The sequence below is a fragment of the Mesoplodon densirostris genome, chromosome 3 (assembly GCF_025265405.1).
Source record: "Mesoplodon densirostris isolate mMesDen1 chromosome 3, mMesDen1 primary haplotype, whole genome shotgun sequence".
Lineage (NCBI taxonomy): Eukaryota > Metazoa > Chordata > Mammalia > Artiodactyla > Ziphiidae > Mesoplodon > Mesoplodon densirostris.
This window is the reverse complement of record NC_082663.1, coordinates 150,039,441-150,058,330: the sequence shown is the minus strand read 5'-3', so window position 1 is coordinate 150,058,330 and position 18,890 is coordinate 150,039,441. Positions and strand designations below refer to the sequence as shown.

The following is an 18,890-nucleotide window of genomic DNA, read 5'->3' as shown; positions in this document are numbered from 1 at the left end:
ACCGGGGAGCCGAGCCGGGCCCCGCCCCTCACCCCGACGCGTGCGCACCAGCCTGAGGCCGTCTCCTCGAAGGGAAAAGGGGAGGATACTGACTCTAGGCGGCGCACGGAGCATGCGCACTCGCTCGTCTCCCACCGAGCGTGTGCGCATGTGCTCGGGGCGCCGGGAGTGGGTTCGGGGGAGGCAGGGCGAGAGCGAGGACGCGGTGGGCAGGTATTCGTGAGGGAGACGTCAGACCCTTAGAACCTTGCAGGTGCCGGACTGGGAATACATCACCCGGTAAAATCCTCAAAAGTTGTGGGAGGGGCTTCCCTGGTGGCGCAGTGGTTGGGAGTCCGCCTGCCGATGCAGGGGACATGGGTTCGTGCCCCGGTCCGGGAAGATACCACATGCCGCGGAGCGGCTAGGCCCGTGAGCCATGGCCGCTGAGCCTGCGCGTCCGGAGCCTGTGCTCCGCAACGGGAGAGGCCACAACAGTGAGAGGCCCGCGTACCGAAAAAAAAAAAAAAAAAAAAGTGGGAGACTTAAATTGACCTCAGAGTCAAAGGCTTTTTGCCAGTTATGGACACACACACACACACACTCATAATATCAATTACCATCATTCTTTCACGCAAGAGAGGTCATTTAAAAGCTTTCATTTTTGTTGTAAGTATATGTAACATAAAATTTACCATTTTACCATTTGTAAGTGCACAGCTCAGTGGCATTAAGTACATTCACACGGTTTAGCAACCATCCCCACCATCCATCTCCAGAACTTTCTCATCCTCCCAAACTGAAACTCTGTCCCCATGAAACACTGACTCCCCATTCTACTCCCCCAAACTATCACTACTTTCTGCCTCTATGAATTCGACTCCTCTAGGGACCTCATATAAGTGGAATCATACAATATTTGTACTTTTGTGACTATCTTATTTCACTCAACATAGTGTCCTCAAGGTTCATCCATGTTGTGGCGCGTGTCAGAATTTCCTTCTTTTTTAAGGCTGAATAATATTTCTCTGTATGGTTGGACCATGTTTTGTTTATCCGTTTACCCACTGATGGACATTTGGGTGTTTCCACCTTTTGGCTGTGATGAATAGTGCTGCTATGAATATGGGTGTACCAATATCTGTTCATATCCTTGCTTGCAGTTCTTTTGGATATCTACTTAGAAGCGGAATTGCTGGATCATATGGTGTTTCTGTGTTTAATTATTTTGAGGGATCATACTGTTTTCCACAGCGGCTACACCATTTTATAAGAAAGGTCATTTTTAACACCAATTAAAAAAAAAAGGCAGTGTATGGCGCAGAATAAAGGCACAGCCATTTATTTAAATGGGAAAAAGTTGGCTTCATGAAAAACTCACCACATTGCTTTTTTTGGCTCACATCTATGAGCACCTGTGTGTATTTCATGGTAGGGTGCATCTTCACGTGGGAAGAAACAGAGAGAGGAAGGTTCAGTCCACCTCTTCTAGGTCCATACCAGGTCCCCTGGTCCCTCTGGCTCAGCCCTGCCCACTTCCTGTCCAGCCGCCCTGAAGTCATTCTTTTAACAGTTAATTTGCAAGCCTTTTAGGTGCTAGACCCGCGCTGGGCACTGAGAGATACAATGTTTAAAAAAATAGCTACATAATCTAAGTATACATAATTGCAAAATGTGACAATGGTCTAAAAATGCAAAGATGTAACCATAGCTCTGATGAAAACTGCTCCCCCACACTGCCTGCCCCTCCACTTTTACAATCTGAGCCGTGTTTGTTTTGCCTCTCACTGCTCCCAGTTGCTCATCCAAAATTCAGAAGAATGCTCATCTAGCCTCAAATAATGCCATGACCTTTCCCAGATCTGGGAGTTTCCATTGTCTTTCTGTTCTGAAAAATGATTTCTGTATGATTTTATTTTATTTTAGGCTATATATACATATAGTCTTTTTTTATTGAGCTGTAACGTACATGTAATAAACGCACAGTTCTTGAATGTTCAATTCCTTAAGCTTTTATAACTGTATACACCCATGAAACCATTCCCGGAAACAAGATGCAGAACATTTCCATCACTCCAGAAAGTTTTCTCAGTGTCCTATTCAGTTAATCCCCCTTGCCCCAAGCAGCAGTGGTGTGCTGGTAAATGTTTAACGATGGGCTTGTGAAACGAGAGATTGAGGGTGGGGGGGCGGAGAGAGAGAGGGAGAGAGGGAGAGGCTGCTTTGTAATTTGTAGTACTTGTCCTTTTCTGTGGTGTATATATTCCCACCGAGACTTATTTCCATCTACCATGAAGTTGGAAAGGATGGTAACAGTAGGCACCTATGAGCCAGGACAAGCTGGCTGCAGCCCCCTACTCCCCTACAGGCATCCTAGATTCTGATTTCTATCCCCAGAGATTAGTTTTGCATGTTCTAGAGCTTCGTGGAAATGGAATTGTACAGTATGTACTCTTGTGCCCAGCTTCTTTTGCTCAGCAAAATATTTTGGCCATTCATCCATGTGATTGCATGTAACAGTAATTTGTTTTTTTCCTTGCTGTATGTGTGATATTCCATCGTGTGTATTTGGGGGACTGCCCTTCATGTAGACCAATCAATTCGTTCTTTTTTTTTTTAATTGAAGTATAGTCAATTTACAATGTTTCAGGTATACAACAAAGTGATTCAGTTATGTATATATTATATATTTTTCAGATTCTTTTCCATTATAGGTTATTAAACGATATTGAATATAGTTCCCTGTACTATACCATAGGTCCTTGTTGTTTATTTTATGTATAGTGGTGTGTATCTGTCAATCCCAAATTCCTAATTTATCTCCTCCCTTTCCCCTTTGGTAACCATAAGTTTGTTTTCTATGTCTGTGAGCCTGTTTCTGTTTTGTAAAGAGGTTCACTTGTGTCATTATTTTTAGATTTCACATATATGTGACATATATTTGTCTTTGTCTGACTTAGTATAATAATCTCTAGGTCCATCCATGTTGCTGTAAATGGCATTATTTCATTCTTTTTTTTTATGGCTGAGTTAAATTAGTTCTTGAGGAGGATCAAGGGATCAAATCTTTTCTAATGAGCAGAATTTTCTCCTCGATTCCTAGTTGGGGGCTCAGCGTACATTAAATCTGATTCTCCCTGTTCCTTCCAGTTCCCTATTTCTTGGAATTCCCAATGCACCCTGCTTGTTTCTGGCGTATGGCTCTTTCTGCATTCTGATTCCCTTCCCTGCTCTCTTATTCTATCTTCCCTTCTAGTTACAAACATTTTGAAGGCAAGGAAGATGTTGGATTTGTCTCTTTCTCTTCCAGTCCAGCTCCTTGGATAGTGGAAGCCTCCGAATATATGCTACTTGAATTAATGAAATGCGTGCTCCTGTCCTTGGGAGGCGAACTTCCTGCTAATCACCTGATGCTCAGCCCTTGTTATAGAACATGAGCTTTTATTGTTGTGATTACAGCAGACTTGCCCTCCACCCCCTTCTCTATCTTGACCATGGAGTACATTTTGCTCTGTAACCTCACCCTGTTACCTATCTCTCTACTTATCATTGGTTCCAATCACATCTTTCTTGATACATCTGTTCCCTGGTCCCAGAGACTTGGATCTCTCTGAAATCTCCGCCTCCCCATGGAGATAATTTCTAATAGCTTTGTTGATAGATTCAATCCAAAGTGATGTTTATCTTACTCAGAAACAATTTAGCATTAATATCACATGTGTACACTCTGCCTATCTCGGAATGCACCCTGAACTTTACCTCTCTCACCTGGGCAATGGATTAACTGGAAGAACGGCTGACCTGACCCCTTTGCATACTGCAGTTGAGCTCTATCTAGACTACCTACAACCCCGCAATTCTACCCCTAGGCATATGCCCTTGTATAACCAGGAGACACATACGCTAATGTTCTCTGTGGCAAAAATCTGGAAACAACACGAATATCCACTGATGGAAAAATGGAAAAATATGTTCCAGTATACTCCCCAAAGAAATATTAGGCAGCAGTGAACTCACAAATGACAACAACAATGTAAAAATGTCTTAGAAAGTTACAGAAGACGTTTTACGACACCTTTTTTTTTTTTTTTAGATTTTATTTAATTTTGGCTGCATTGGGTCTTTGTTGTGCAGGCTTTCTCTAGTTGTGGTGAGCGGGGGCTACTCTTCGTTGCAGTGTGCAGGCTTCTCATTGTGGTGGCTTCTCTTGTTGCAGAGCACGGGCTCCAGGCGTGCAGGCTTCAGTAGCTGTGGCATGTGGGCTCAGGAGTTGTGGCTCAGGGGCTCTAGAGTGCAGGCTCAGTAGTTGTGGTACACAGGCTTAGTTGCTCTGCAGCATGTGGGATCTTCCCGGACTAGGGCTCAAACCCGTGTCCCCTGAATTGGCAGGTGGATTCTTAACTACTACGCCACCAGGGAAGTCCCCATCACCTCAATTTTTTTTAAAGGTAAAAAGTATTTATACTCAAAACATCACATCCTAATTATATTTTGCTATTATGTGTGCTTTTTAATTTGCTTTGATTTTCACCTATTTTCATTGTTTTTGTTATTGTATCTGTTTGGTGGAAATATGATGGGGAGGTACTTTCTGTATCTTTTTAACTTTGTGTCATTGACATCACATTGGCAGATTGAAATGGTCCCTAGTGGGAGTATTTGCACCCTGGAAATTGGCAAATAATACAAATGAGGGCTTGATGTATTGTGTTTTTGATTGCATAGAATGAGTCAGAAAATATTTTGGTAAAGGATCGGTCAATATTTTCTGCTTTGTGGGCCCTACATCTCTATTGCATGTCTGTACGGAGAGAGCAGCCACAGACCACACTAACCAAATTGGCATGGCCACGTGCCAATAAAACTTTATTTACATAAACAAGCAGAGGATCATAGCATGCCAACTCCTGGTTTAGGCTTTAAAAAGTGGTGGGGAAAAATTAATAATGCAGATTAAATGTCAAAATGTGTGTGTCTACCATTGTTAGGTTGTGACTAGCACACACACACACACAGAAGTGGAAAGATATTTTCCAGTATTCAAAAACCGTTACATGATTCACCAAAGAAGACGTTCACATTATTGATGAACAAGTGAAATTCCAACATACATCTTCACTTTCATGTTACTTATTAACATAAATGAAAAATATTGCCAATGTTCATGTCAGAACTACACTTGTTCCATTATTTGCTACCAGAGGTTGGCTATGGATACAAGAGTTTGGCAAAACTCAGTCAAAACCTATTCTGAGATTCAAGTGGCTATGTAGAATTTATAATATGGTATTGTATATGTGATTATTATTTGTAAATTGTGTCCTACACCTCCTTTATATTGTTAGCATTTACAAGTATATATTAGAGACTTCCCTGGTGGCGCAGTGGTTGGGAATCCACCTGCCAATGCAGGGGACATGGGTTCGAGCCCTGGTCTGGGAAGATCCCACATGCTGCAGAGCAACTAAGCCCATGCGCCATAACTACTGAACCTGCTCTCTAGAGCCCGGGAGTCACAACTACTGAGCCCACGTGCCACAACTACTGAAGCCCATGCGCCTAGATCCTGTGCTCCGCAACAAGAGAAGCCACCACAATGAGAAGCCCATGCACCATAACAAAGAGTAGCCCCCACTCGCCGCAACTAGAGAAAGCCCACGTGCAGCAACAAAGACCCAAGGCAACCAAAAAATATAAAATAAATAATAATAATAATAAATATATATATTATATAATGCATGTATATTATATACGTGTAATGTATATTTGACATATAGAGATGTCTGCAATGCATGTATATTATATACATGTATATTCGACATATAATGATGTCTTCAATGCATGTATGTTATACATGTATAATATACATTAGATATACAGAGATATCTAAATTCCCTTCCAAGAGAGCCGGTTGTTAAACACAGACCAGCACACCACTACTTTTACACACTGGGGAGCTGAAATATTCCTCCACCAAAACGGTGTGCATTCATTCAACTAACATTTATTGAGTGTCTACTCCCTGCCAGGTGGAAAGACCTACCCCAGGGGATATGGATATTCACTAATGACCTCATTCAACAGAAACGTCTGTGATCATTCCCTGCATCAGCTTCGATCCAGATACTTAGCTATTCAGAGAGAGAAAGGGATATGGGGTTGAGCAAAAACTCAGGAAGTAGCAAATAAGTGGACAAAAACACAGAGGCCCATCTCTGTGATGCCATCCCTAGAGGGTTTTTTTTGTGTTTTTTGCTTGTTTGTTTTTCGTTTCGTTTTGTTGGTGGCCGCACCACCGTGGCTTGAGGGATCTTAGTTCCCCAGCCAGGGATGGAACCTCAGACCTGGGCAGTGAAAGTGCAGAGTCCTAACCACTTGACTGCCAGGGAATTCCCATCTCTTTCTTTCTTTCTTTCTTTCCTTCTTTCTTTCTTCCTTCTTTTCTTCCTTTCGTTCTTTCTCTTTCTTCCTTCCTTCCTTTCTTTCTTTTCTTTCTTTCTCTCTTTTTCTTCCTTCCTTCCTTTCTTTCTTTCTTTCCCCTTCCTTCCCTCCTTCCTTCCTTTTTACCTCCTTTTATTATTTGATTATTTTTCTTGAGATATAATTGACATATAACATTATATTAGTTTCAGGTGTACAGCCTAACGATTTGGCTTATGTATATATTGAGAAACAATCACCACAACAAGACTAGTTAACATCGGTCACCACACATACTTAACAAACACCTTTTTTTTTCTTGTGATGAGAACATTTAAGACCTCCTGTCTTTGCAACCTTCAAATATAAAACACGGTACTATTAACTATAGTCACCATGCTGTACATTATGTCCTCAGGACTCATTTTATAACTGGAAGTTTGTACCTTTTGACACCTTTCACCCATTTCTTGCCCCTCTCATCCCCGCCCCAGAGTTGTTTTTTTTTTTTTCTTTTTTTTTTTTTTTTACGGTACGTGGGCCTCTCACTGTTGTGGCCTCTCCTGTTGCGGAGCACAGGCTCCGGACGCGTAGGCCCAGCGGCCATGGCTCACGGGCCCAGCCGCTCCGTGGCATGTGGGATCTTTCCAGACCAGGGCAGGAACCCGCGTCCCCTGCATCGGCAGGCGGACTCTCAACCACTGCGCCACCAGGGAAGCCCTGTTTTTCTTTTTTAATGATGTTGTATCATGTCCTGACCAATGGATGGGCAAGATGATATCTATTTTACAGCTGTGCAAAAAGGGTCCATGCAAATGAACAAGAATTAGGAGGAATGTGGAAAAGGAGTTTGACTTGGGGCAGGGGTGATTAATAGGTGAAATTTACTTTTTGCCTTCCCTTTATTTATTTATTTCATAGCACTATTATTTAGTAAGAAACAGATAAGCATTGTCTTTTAAATTATTATTTTTTTTAATTGAGGCATCATGTATGTAATGCAAAATCCACCCTTTTAAAGTGTATGGGGACTTCCCTGGTGGTCCAGTGGTAAAGACTCCGTGCTTCCACTGCAGGGGACGCGGGTTCGATCCCTGGCTGGGGAACTAAGATCCTGCATGCTGCGTGGCAAGGCCAAAAAATTATAAAAAAATAAAATATAGTGTATGGATCAGTGGTTTTTAGTATATTCACTGTGTTGTGCAACCCTCACTGCTATCTAGTTCCAGAACATTCCATTGCCCCCAAAAGAAACCCCGTTCCCATTAGCCGTCGCTCCCCAGCCCCCGGAAACTTGCTTTTCTGCCTCCAGTTTGCCATCAGCTTCTGACTGTGCCCATAAATGTCTGCGGAAGGGATGAAGTCAAATGGAGTTTTGATGGGATGTCGTAATCACTCCGATCAAAGTCCCAAACTCAAGGTTTCTAGAGTGAGTGATGACTTTATTTTTTCTTTTTTTACAGGGGCAATTAAAAATCTCCAGGGCTTGGCAAGATCAGATGGTTGGGTGCAGATTTCTCTCTCAAGGTCAGTACCTCAGGTGACCTTCAGTTTATGAAGGTGTTTCTTCATCAGTCTGATTTCTTTCTTCCTTCCTTCCTTCCTTTCTTTTTTTAATATTTGTTTATTTTTTTAGGCTGCACCGGATCTTAGTTGCAGCACGCCGAATCTTTGTTACAGAACGCAGGGTCCTTTAGTTGCGCATGCAGACTGTTAGTTGCGGCATAGATGTGGGATCTAGTTCCCCGACCAGGGATCAAACCTGGGACCCCTGCATTGGGAGCGCGGAGCCTTACCCGCTGGACCACCAGGGAAGTCCCCGGCAGTCTGACTTCTGTTTCCTATAAAGCATCAGAAACATTGTTTAGATAATTCAGCAAAGGAGGAGTCCCTCAGAAATGTGGGGCCTTGGAAAACTCATCTCACCCCTCTGGGTCTCAGTTTCCCCTTTGGCAACACCATTTCCTCCTTTGACATGAGAGCAGGGCTCTGCAAACTTTTTCTGTAAATAAATAAATATTTATTTAATAAATATTTTCTGTTCTGAGGGCCAGTCTCTGTCGCAAAAATATAGAGACAAATGGGTGTGGCCAGGTGACACTGACATTTGCATTTCATATCATTTTCAGTAACAGAAAATATTCTTAAAACTTTTTCTCAACCGGTTAAAGAGTGTAAAATGCATTCTTGAAGACAATACAACAGCAGGTGGTGAGCTGGCTTTGGCCCATGGGCTGTGGTTTGCCAACCCCTGATCTAGGGCATCAGGACATTGGTTACACTTCGAGGCATTTGGGGTATAAGACGTGGCATGTTCCTCATAACTAAGTTAAGGCAAATCATTCATTCATTCAACAGCTACAGCAGTTCGTTCAAATTCTTATTGAGCCCCTACTCTGTACCAAGCTCTCATGGAGCTCACAGTCTGATAGGGAGAAATAGGCCACAAACAAACAAAAAACAGTATGTCCCATTTCAGCAAGTGCCGCGGAAGAAAAATAGCGAATGCAAGAGAAGAGGAAACACAGAAGCTGGGAATAGGGCAAAAGTCACAGTTTTAAATAGGATGTCAGGGACTTCCCTGGGGGTGCAGTGGTTAAGAATCCACGCTCCCAATGCAGGGGGCCTGGGTTTGATCCCTGGTCAGGGAACTACGTCCCACATCCATGCCGCAACTAAGGAGCCCGTGAGCCTCAACTAAGACCCGGCACAACCAAATAAATAAATAGGATGTCAGGGAAGGTCTCATTGAGAAGATGACATTTGGCAAAAGCAGAAAAAGTTGGGAGTGTGCTCCATCGAGATCTGGAAGAAGAGTTTTGAGGCAGATGACACAGCCAGTGCAAAGGTCCTGGGGCAGGACTGCACCTGGCGTGTTGGAGGGACAGCCAGGAGGCCCGGGTGGCTGGAGCAGAGTGAGGCAAAGTGGATAAGACTGCTGATGGATGGATGTGGGGTGTGAGGGAAAGAGAAAACTCAAGGACAACCCAACATTTTGACCTTGAGCACTGGAAGGCTGGAGCTTCTGTTTAGTGAGACAGGAAGGGCAGCAGGAGGAGCAGGTTTGGGGGAATGGCAGGTGCTCAGCCACGCTGAATTTGGGAGGCTTGTGAGATGCCCGCATGGAGATGGCAAAAGGCAGTTGGATATACAGGCCATTTGCCAACCTTCAGCAGTTAACCCTGAAAACAAAGTCAGACTTCTAGAAATGACAGGCATAGCAGAAGCACTTGCTGCATTTGTGGTAGGGATTAAGCTAGTTTTTGTTTGTTTGTTTTGTTTTTGGCCATGCCCCACTGGCATGTTGGATCTTAGTTCCCGGAGGAGGGAGGAGGGATCGAACCCGGACCCCCTGCAGTGGAAATGTAGAGTCTTAACCACTGGACCTCCAGGGAAGTCCCTAAGCTAGTTCATTTTGAATCTAATAACTCACATCTGATATCTTGGAGAGGTGGTACTGGACTTTATAAATAATCACAGCTTTTTGGGGGGAGAAAGGTCCAAGCATTATTTTAATATTTGAGAAGGAATGGGTAACATCTTATTACGTCAGGTAAATATTTGATAAATATTTGATGGGGAAAATGAATGAATAAATGAGTGATGAAGGAAGGAAGGCTCTGAAAAAGAGTGATTTGTCTTCCCAAAAGTCCCTGGCACAGCTGGCATGGATGCCCTCTCGCAGGAGGACTATCTTCCTTTCTGACTGCCACGCTGGTGATGCTCTGCTCACATCCCAAAACACAATGGTTACACCTTCCCTCTCGTGATCCACACAGAAAATCCCTAATTTGTAGCACCTGCCGATTCCTGAGGTGTAAATACCCCAACCTTGACCAATTTCAATCTACCTGCATGATGTCATTGAATCTCACCAGCCAGAGGAAGCCAGCTCCAGCTCACCACTGTACCTGAGTCTTTTCGGGCCTTGGACCCAACATCATCTCTTAGCCTGAGCGTATATATTACCTATCTCCTCTGTCCTTCTATGTCTTCAGTGTGAAATACCAGCCAGTTCCTGCAGATGTTGGATGAAATTATGTGGATCAAAACACTTCAGGAGAGGGACTTCCCTGGTAGTCCAGTGGTTAAGACTCTGCGCTCCCAATGCAGGGGGCGAGGGTTCGATCCCTGGTCAGGGAACTAGATACCTCATGCCGCAACTAAAGATCCCTCATGCTGAAAGTAAATATCCCGCACGCCACAACCAAGATCCTGCATGCCCCGACTAAGACCCAGTTTAGCCCAATAAATAAATAAATAAATATTTTTAAACAACACTTTGGAGGGGCAAAGAATGGCATGCTACACAAATGCAAGGTGTACGTACAGATAAAAAGCACAAATTAAGAGGTGGTGTGTGGGCTTCCCTTGTGGCACAGTGGTTGAGAATCTGCCTGCTAATGCAGGGGACACGGGTTCGAGCCCTGGTCTGGGAGGATCCCACATGCCGCGGAGCAACTAGGCCCGTGAGCCACAACCACTGAGCCTGCGCGTCTGGAGCTTGTGCTCCACAGCAAGAGAGGCCGTGATAGTGAGAGGCCCGCGCACCGCGATGAAGAGTGGCCCCCGCTTGCCACAGCTAGAGAAAGCCCTCACACAGAAATGAAGACCCAACACAGCAAAAATAAATAAATTAATTAATAAACTCCTACCCCAACATCTTCTTTAAAAAAAAAAAAAAAAAAAAAAAAAAAAAAAAAAAAAAAAAGAGGTGGTGTGTATACACACCAAGGGGCTTTGGAAAGTAACAAAGCTGTTCAAATTTGTTGACATCTTTGACAACGACTGAATGGGATTTAATTCATTGAGAGTCCTACTGTGTAAAGCATGGGGGGAGAGTAGGATCGTGGCCCCAGTAGGGGGGAGTCCTGGAGACCTTGGCAGGGGGCAGGGGGAGGAATCAGGACAAGGAGGGGGCACAAAAATAACCTCCCACTCCTCCCCACTTCCCAGGAGACCTGGTGGGGGGGAGGGCGTGGGTGGGGCTGCCAGGGAAGGAGGTTGAGAAGGCAGTTGCTTGAGGGGTCCCCTAGAGGGCGCCAGGGACTGAGAAGTTGACCGGTCTCCCCCAGCCTCAGGCCTGGCCTGGGTGGGAAGGGGAGGGGTCCACTGGGTGACGCTGGGCAGCTATCTATAGAAGAGGACCTGGGGGCCTAAGTCTCTGAACATGGACTTCCAGAGTTGGGGGTTTGGAGGAGAGGGGTTGAAAAATTAGAGCAGGAGTCTGCAAAAAAAATTTTTAAGGGCCACGTAGCAAATAGCTTAAACACAGCACAGGGAGATCACCTCGTTGCTTTGTGACCACCTAAAGGGGTGAGATAGGGAGGGTGGGAGGGAGATGCAAGAGGGAGGAGATATGGGGATATATGTGTATGTATAGCTGCTTCACTTTGTTATACAGCAGAAACTAACACACCACTGTAAAGCAATTATACTCCAATAAAGATGTTAAAAAATTAAATAAATAGGGCTTCCCTGGTGGCGCAGTGGTTGAGAGTCCGCCTGCCAATGCAGGGGACACGGGTTTGTGCCCCAGTCCGGGAAGATCCCACATGCCACAGAGCAGCTAGGCCCCTGAGCCATGGCCGCTGAGCCTGCGCGTCCAGAGCCTGTGCTCCGCAAAAGGAGAGGCCACAACAGTGAGAGGCCCGCGTACAGCAAAAAAATAATAATAATAATAAATAAATAAATATCCCAGTCCAATAAAGGGAAAAAGATGATGAATGGATACATTTTAATTCCATTAATGAATTTTTTTTTAAAGAAAAACTTCTCTTTACATGTAGGTACATATCTCTACTGATCTGTTGCAGCAATGAATAATAGCTTTACAGTTTAATAAGTTTAAATCATCAAACAAGAATAATAATTTAAAGGAGGAAATTACTGATATTTCCATTTTAAAGATACGGCTCAAATCCAGTAAAAATGAATTAAAATTTGAGCTTGCCAAACAAAAATATTATAATTTGCAATTGGTGCACTGTCTAAACTTTTAAACAGAAATAGAAGGTCCAAGTGGTCAGATAGGGAAAAAAAAAAAAAGTGAAGTAGCTCAAACTCTGTTTCTTTGCATTTAAAATCACTGGCCCATCACTGTTTATTTCAAATCTACTGTTTAAACACAAGATCGTGTAATACCACAAGGGTTGGAAATATGAACTGTGTCCAAAGAGAACTCAAAAGAATTAGAATCGTTAAGAACTAACTCTTCAAATGAATGTGTGTAGCTGAGTCTGTGTGTGTCTGGAGCCAGATGCATTGCATGAAGTTCTCCAAATTCACCTCCGTGTAAAATACAATGTTTATTAAAGGATAAGTAATAAAATGTGCTAATTCAAAACTTCCAGTGGTTAAACCACAGCAATTGTTCAGACCAAGAGTGGACAGACCATGACTTGCCAGCCAAATCCAGCTTATTTTTGTAGGAGCTAAGGAGCGTTTTTGTTTTTGTTTTTTTTAACTGGTTGGGAAAAAAATCAAAAACAGAGGGACTTCCCTGGCGATCCAGTGGTTAAGACTTCGCCTTCCAATGCCGGGTGTGTGGGTTCAGTCCCTGGTTGGGGAGCTAAGATCCCATCTGCCTCGTGGCCAAAAAACCAAAGCATAAAACAGAAGCAGGGCTTCCCTGGTGGTGCAGTGGTTGGGAGTCTGCCTGCTGATGCAGGGGACACGGGTTTGTGCCCCGGTCCGGGAGGATCCCACATGCCGTGGAGCGGCTGGGCTTGTGAGCCATGGCCACTGGGCCTGTGCGTCCGGAGCCTGTGCTCCACAATGGGAGAGGCCACAACAGTGAGAGGCCTGTGTACCACAAAAAAACCCCCCAAAAAACAGAAGCCGTATTGTAACAAATTCAAGGAAGATTTTTAAAATGGTCCACATCAAAAAAAAAAATCTTAACAAAAAATCAAAAAGAGAATAATATTTCACATGTGCAAAGTATAGAGGATTCAAATTTCAGTGTCCATATAAAGAGCTTTCCTGGCACTGGGCCATATTCATTGATGAATTATCTGCAGTGACTTTCTTGCTGGGATCACAAGCTGAGTAGTTGCCATCTGGCCCAAAGAGCTGAAAATATTTACTATCTGGCCCTTTATGGAAAAACTTTGCTCACTCCCTGGTTTAGACCAATAAAAGATTTCTTAGGGGGAGATTATTTTGACACTGACATTGTTCAGAATTGTCTATGCACGTTGATAAAAAATAATAATAAAATCAGGTTTATTATCAGTTTCTGAATTCTCTGCAGACAATGGGCTCCCCTGTTTTTACTTCAGATTTTCTTTTTTATAAATTGAAGTGTAGTTGATTTACAGTGTGTGTTAGTTTCTGGTGTACAGCAAAGTGTATCAGATAGATATACTTTTCAGATTCTTTTCCATTATGGTTTATTAAAAGATATTGAATATAGTTTCCTGTGCTATACAGTAGGACCTTGTTGTTTATCTATTTCATATATAATAGTTTGTATCTGCTAATCCCAAACTCCTAATTTATCCCTCCCCCACTTCCTTACCTCTTTGGTAACCATATGTTTGTTTTCTGTTTTGTAAATAAGTTCATTTGTATCATATTTTAGATTCCACGTATAAGTGATATAATATGATATTTGTCTTTCTCTGCTTGACTTACTTCACTTAGTATGATAATCTCTAGGTCCATCCATGTTGCTGCAAATGGTATTATTTCATTCTTTTTTATGGCTAAGTAGTATTCTATTGCATATATACCACATCTTTATTCATTAATCTGTTGATGGACATTTATGTTGTTTCCATGCCTTAGCTATTGTAAATAGTGCTGCTATGAACATTGGGGTGCACGCATATTTTAGAATTAGAGTTTTCTCTGGATGTATGCCCAGGAGTGGGATTGCTGGATCATATGGCAACTCTAGTTTTAGTTTCTTAAGGAATCTCCATAGTGGCTGCACCAGTTTACATACCCACCAACAGTGTAGGCGAGTTCTCTTTTCTCCACACCATCACCAGCATTTTTTTATCTGCAGACTTTTTGATGATGGCCATTCTGAACAGTGTGAGGTGATGCCTCACAGTAGTTTTGATCTGCATTTCTCTAATAATTAGCGATGTTGAGCATCTTTTCATGTGCCTCTTGGCCATCTATATGTCTTCTTTGGAGAAATGTTGATTTAGGTCTTCCGCTCATTTTTTGTTTGGGTTGTTTGGTTTTTTTTATTATTGAGTTATACAAGCTGTGTGTATATTTTAGAAATTAATGGGCCTCGTTTATGATAGCACCTGGAGTGGGCTGCTCCCCTCTCCCCAGCCGTGGTATGCCACTGCTCATGTGTAAGAGTTCACTGGATCTTTACTATTATCCCCATTTTGGGAGGAGTAGAGGCACAGAGAGGCCAAATAACTTGCCCAGGGTCACGCGGCTTGCAAGAGGAGGGGCTGGAATTGAATCCAGAGAGCCGTAACCATGACATTCGCTCTGTGCTAGATGACACGACAAAGCCCCAGCCTGTTGTTGCCATGAGCACTGCTACCTGGGGTTGACTCTGGCTCACCCCGGGGGCAGCTCCGACTTAGCGTTGCTGCCTTGAAGTTCAGCATCACTGCTTACAAGCTGCTTGGGCTAGAGCATCCCCTCTGCGAGCCTTAGTTTAGTTATCTGCAAAATGGGTATTTACAAAGTCCCCAACTCATTTGGGGTTTTTAGAGGATCAAGTTTATTTGTGTACTTTGCACAGTGCCTGGCACAGTGAGTGATCAATAAATTTTAGCTGTGGTTTTGATGAGACTGGGTGCCCAGACCCAGAAGCTGGGCCTAGGAGAAATGGCATTGTTTTTTGTGGAGAAGGGAAGTCCAAGAGAGTGGGGGTGGGGATGGTTTGAGAGAATTCAATGCACAGAGTGAGTTCTCCATGCATGTTTGTTTGTTTGTTTGTTTGTTTTGGAGGCCCCGCTGGGATTCTCCATGCACGTTTGCATGCAAATTGCATATACAAAATAAACCTAATGAAAGGTAAGAAATGACTTCCTTTTCAATCCTTTTTTAAACTGTCTGATTCTATCAAGAAGCACTCAAATTGGGTGCTGTTGTGTCTTTTAACACATTTTTGCTAAGTTTTTAAGCGTCACCTAATCCAGAACCTTCCACAGGCAACAGTAGCTGTCTAGAATATAATAACATTGTTTATTTTCTTTTGCATCTGTTTTAGGCACCTGATACTTAAAAAAAAAACAAAACCTGGTGTTATAATGTTTCCTTTAAAGACACATTTTAATTAATTAATTATTATTATTATTTTTTTGGCTGTGTTGGGTCTTTGTTTCTGTACGAGGGTTTTCTCTAGTTGCGGCAAGTGGGGGCCACTCTTCATCGCGGTGCGCGGGCCGCTCACTATCGCAGCCTCTCTTGTTGCGGAGCACAGGCTCCAGTTGCGCAGGCTCAGTAGTTGTGGCGCACGGGCTTTGTTGCTCCACGGCATGTGGGATCTTCCCAGACCAGGGCTCGAACCCATGTCCCCTGTATTGGCAGGCAGATTCTCAACCACTGCGCTACCAGGGAAGCCCTAAGATACATTTGTTGAAGAAAGTTTAGTACCATCTTCAGCATTATTATGTATTTGGCTTTTTTTCTTCAATAAATTTATTTTTGAAAGACACTTAGTAACACGATGGTAAATTAGACGAGTATCAGATGCCCCAATTAGAAGGTAATCGTAAAAGCAATGTAACATGAAAATAAATGTTACTAGGGACTTCCCTGGCGGTCCAGTGGTTAAGACTCAGAGCTTCCACTGCAGGGGGCATGGGTTCAATCCCTGGTCCTTCCGGGAACTAAGATCCCACATGCTACACTGCGCCACCAAAAAAAAAAAAAAAGTTACTAAATTCTGTTGAGGGTTTTGGTGATCTTTTAAGTATACTCTAACTTGGAGATTCTATTGGTGATCTGAGATTTCTACAGTGTTCTTCCTGTAGCAGGGAGGACATTTGGGGATTAACCATGCTCCCAGCGAGAAGAATCAGGGCGCGGTTCTTTCTTAACACTTTCTCAGCCGGTTCCACCTCGCTCATGCGTGGACGGGATTGGCCCCTACCTGGTGGGCTTCTCCATATATACATACACAACGTGGCCCACGACTCTTACCAAACTACACTCCTGGTCAGATTTTCCCTGGGATTAAACATCAACCCCAATGTTTAACCTGGCAGGGGCTTCATTTTATATAACCTTTAGATCCATCGTCCCATTTTGCAGATGGGGAACCAGAGTCTCAGAGGGGAGGAGTGACTCTGTGATGTCCCAGCCAAGTCGATTGCTGAGCTGGGGCTAGGACTTCGACCTCCTGGCACCCAGTCCAGAAAGCAATTGCACACAAATGGGCAAGTTTTGAATTGATTAGAGACGACGCAGATATCCCAACTCGGCCGAGAGCAGGTGCATTTCTTTTGAGGCCCATGGTGCACACTGAATTGTGGGGTTTGCTCCACAGATGGATTTGGAGCCACTTCAGTGGTGGTGGGGGATTGATTTCGTGGCTAGAGGTATATCGGTGATCAAAATACACAGGTCCCTGCTCCCTGGTGTAAACAGATAACATAGATAGATAAACAGAATTCCCTCCCATAAGAGGGGTTGTACTGGGTGTGACTAGGATGAGGGGGTGACTTTGGCTGGGGTGGTCAGGGCAGCTACTTAGAGAGGTGACCACCAGGCTTGGGTTTCATCGCAGCTTTGAGGGGTGTTAGGGGTTGAATTGTATCCCCCAGGCCCAAATTTATATGTTGGAGTCCTAACCCCCAGGGCCTCAGAATGTGACTGTATTTGGAGTTGGGGGTTTTCAAAGAGGTAATCGAGTTAAATGAGGTCACTAGGGTGAGCTCTAATCCATAAGACTGAGGTACTTGTAAAAAGGGGACATTTGGACACAGAGATACAGGGACAAGATGGCATCTAAAAGGCAAGGAGAGGGGCTTCCTTGGTGGTGCAGTGGTTAAGGATCTGCCTGCCAATGCAGGGGACACATGTTCGACCCCTGGTCCAGGAAGATCCCACATGCCCTGGAACAACTAAGCCCGTGCGCCACAACTACTGAGCCTGCGCTCTAGAGCCCGCGAGCCGCAACTACTGAAGCCCACACTCCTAGAGCCCATGCTCCGCAACAAGAGAAGCCACCGCACTGAGAAGCCTGCGCACTGCAGTGAAGAGTAGCCCCCTGCTCACCACAACTAGAGAAAGCCTGCGCGCAGCAACGAGGACCCAACGCGGCCAATAAATAAATAATAAATTCTTTAAAAAATAATATAAAAGGCAAGGAGAGAGGCCTCAGAAGGAACCAGCCCTGCTGACACCTTGATCTTGGACTACCAGCCTCCAGTCTGTGGGACTTTGTTTCAGCAGCTACAGCAAACACATTCAGAAGGTGAGGGATGGAGGGCCAGGACGAATTCAGGCTCTGGGGACCCCGAAATGCCTCCCCCACCCGAACCTTAAGGACTCCCTCCCAGAAGCCCCAGGGGTGGAGCCAGAGGAGACAAGGTCTCCTCGCCCACAAGGGGAAGGAAGCTGAGTTGACCACATCCACAGCCGTAGGAGGCCTCCTTTTCCTGGTGAGAGGGTCAGCTCTGACCCTTGGACCCACCAGCCATAAAACAATCACCGAGATGAGGTGAGATGAGATGGTGGTGAGACATGGGGGGAGGACTGGGCAGAGGGGTGTGGATTGCGAGATGGCAGGGGCGCTGACCCCGTTTGCTGGTCTAGACTCAGGACCCTCACGGGGTACTGTCCCAGAGGCCACCTGGTCTCCTGAAGCTGGGGGGCCCCCTCCCTATGGTTGGTTCAGGGCTAGACCCCGACACCAAGCTTGGAGAACCGGATCCCTGACCCAAGGGACCTCCCAGCTCTTTCCACAAACACATTCCCTCCAGCCCCACGCAGAAACTTCTAGAACCATCACAGGACTGACATCAGCCTTCTCATCCTGGAACAAGACACCACCCTGCCCTCAACTCTCCAGGATCTTTCTGCCAAGGCCTCCCTGACCCAACCCCTCCCATCTCTCTTTCCTGCTTTATTCTTCTATACCTGGTCTCTCCCAATTTATTTATTTTTTAAATTTCTAATTGAAGTATAATTGATTTACAATGTTGTGTTTCTCTTCAATTTATTTATTTACTTGCTTATGCACAACTGATTTTACTTAGCATCTTCCCCACCTCAGAACATCAGCTCCACGGGGGCGGGGCATGGGGAATAATTGGTTATGTTCTCTGCTGCGTCCCAATGCCTGGCACAGAGCAGGCACTCAAGAAGTAGTGGTCCGTGCCGTGGAGCGGCTGGGCCCGTGAGCCATGGCCGCTGAGCCTGCGCGTCCGGAGCCTGTGCTCCGCAACGGGAGAGGCCACAACAGTGAGAGGCCCGCATACCGCAAAAAAAAAAAAAAAAAGGAAAAAAAAGAAGTAGTGGTCACTGGGACTTCCCTGGTGGTGCAGTGGTTAAGAATCCAC

At 44.5% G+C, this 18,890-nt stretch overlaps 1 protein-coding gene across 6 annotated transcripts in view; it reads left to right on the top strand.

Moving 5' to 3' along the window:
• Positions 1-151: 151 nt before the first annotated feature.
• The window catches only part of CREB3L3 (cAMP responsive element binding protein 3 like 3), a 39,298-nt gene continuing 20,559 nt past the window's right edge, over positions 152-18,890 (top strand). For 3 of the 6 annotated variants that reach the window (XM_060092372.1, XM_060092373.1, XM_060092368.1), the window contains exons 1-2: positions 183-279; positions 7,863-7,926. The gene's annotated coding sequence lies outside the window, so the exon portion shown is untranslated. Of the gene's footprint in view, positions 280-4,367; positions 4,428-7,862; positions 7,927-18,890 lie in introns of those variants that run through there. The other 3 variants (XM_060092371.1, XM_060092369.1, XM_060092370.1) reach the window with 3 other exon arrangements.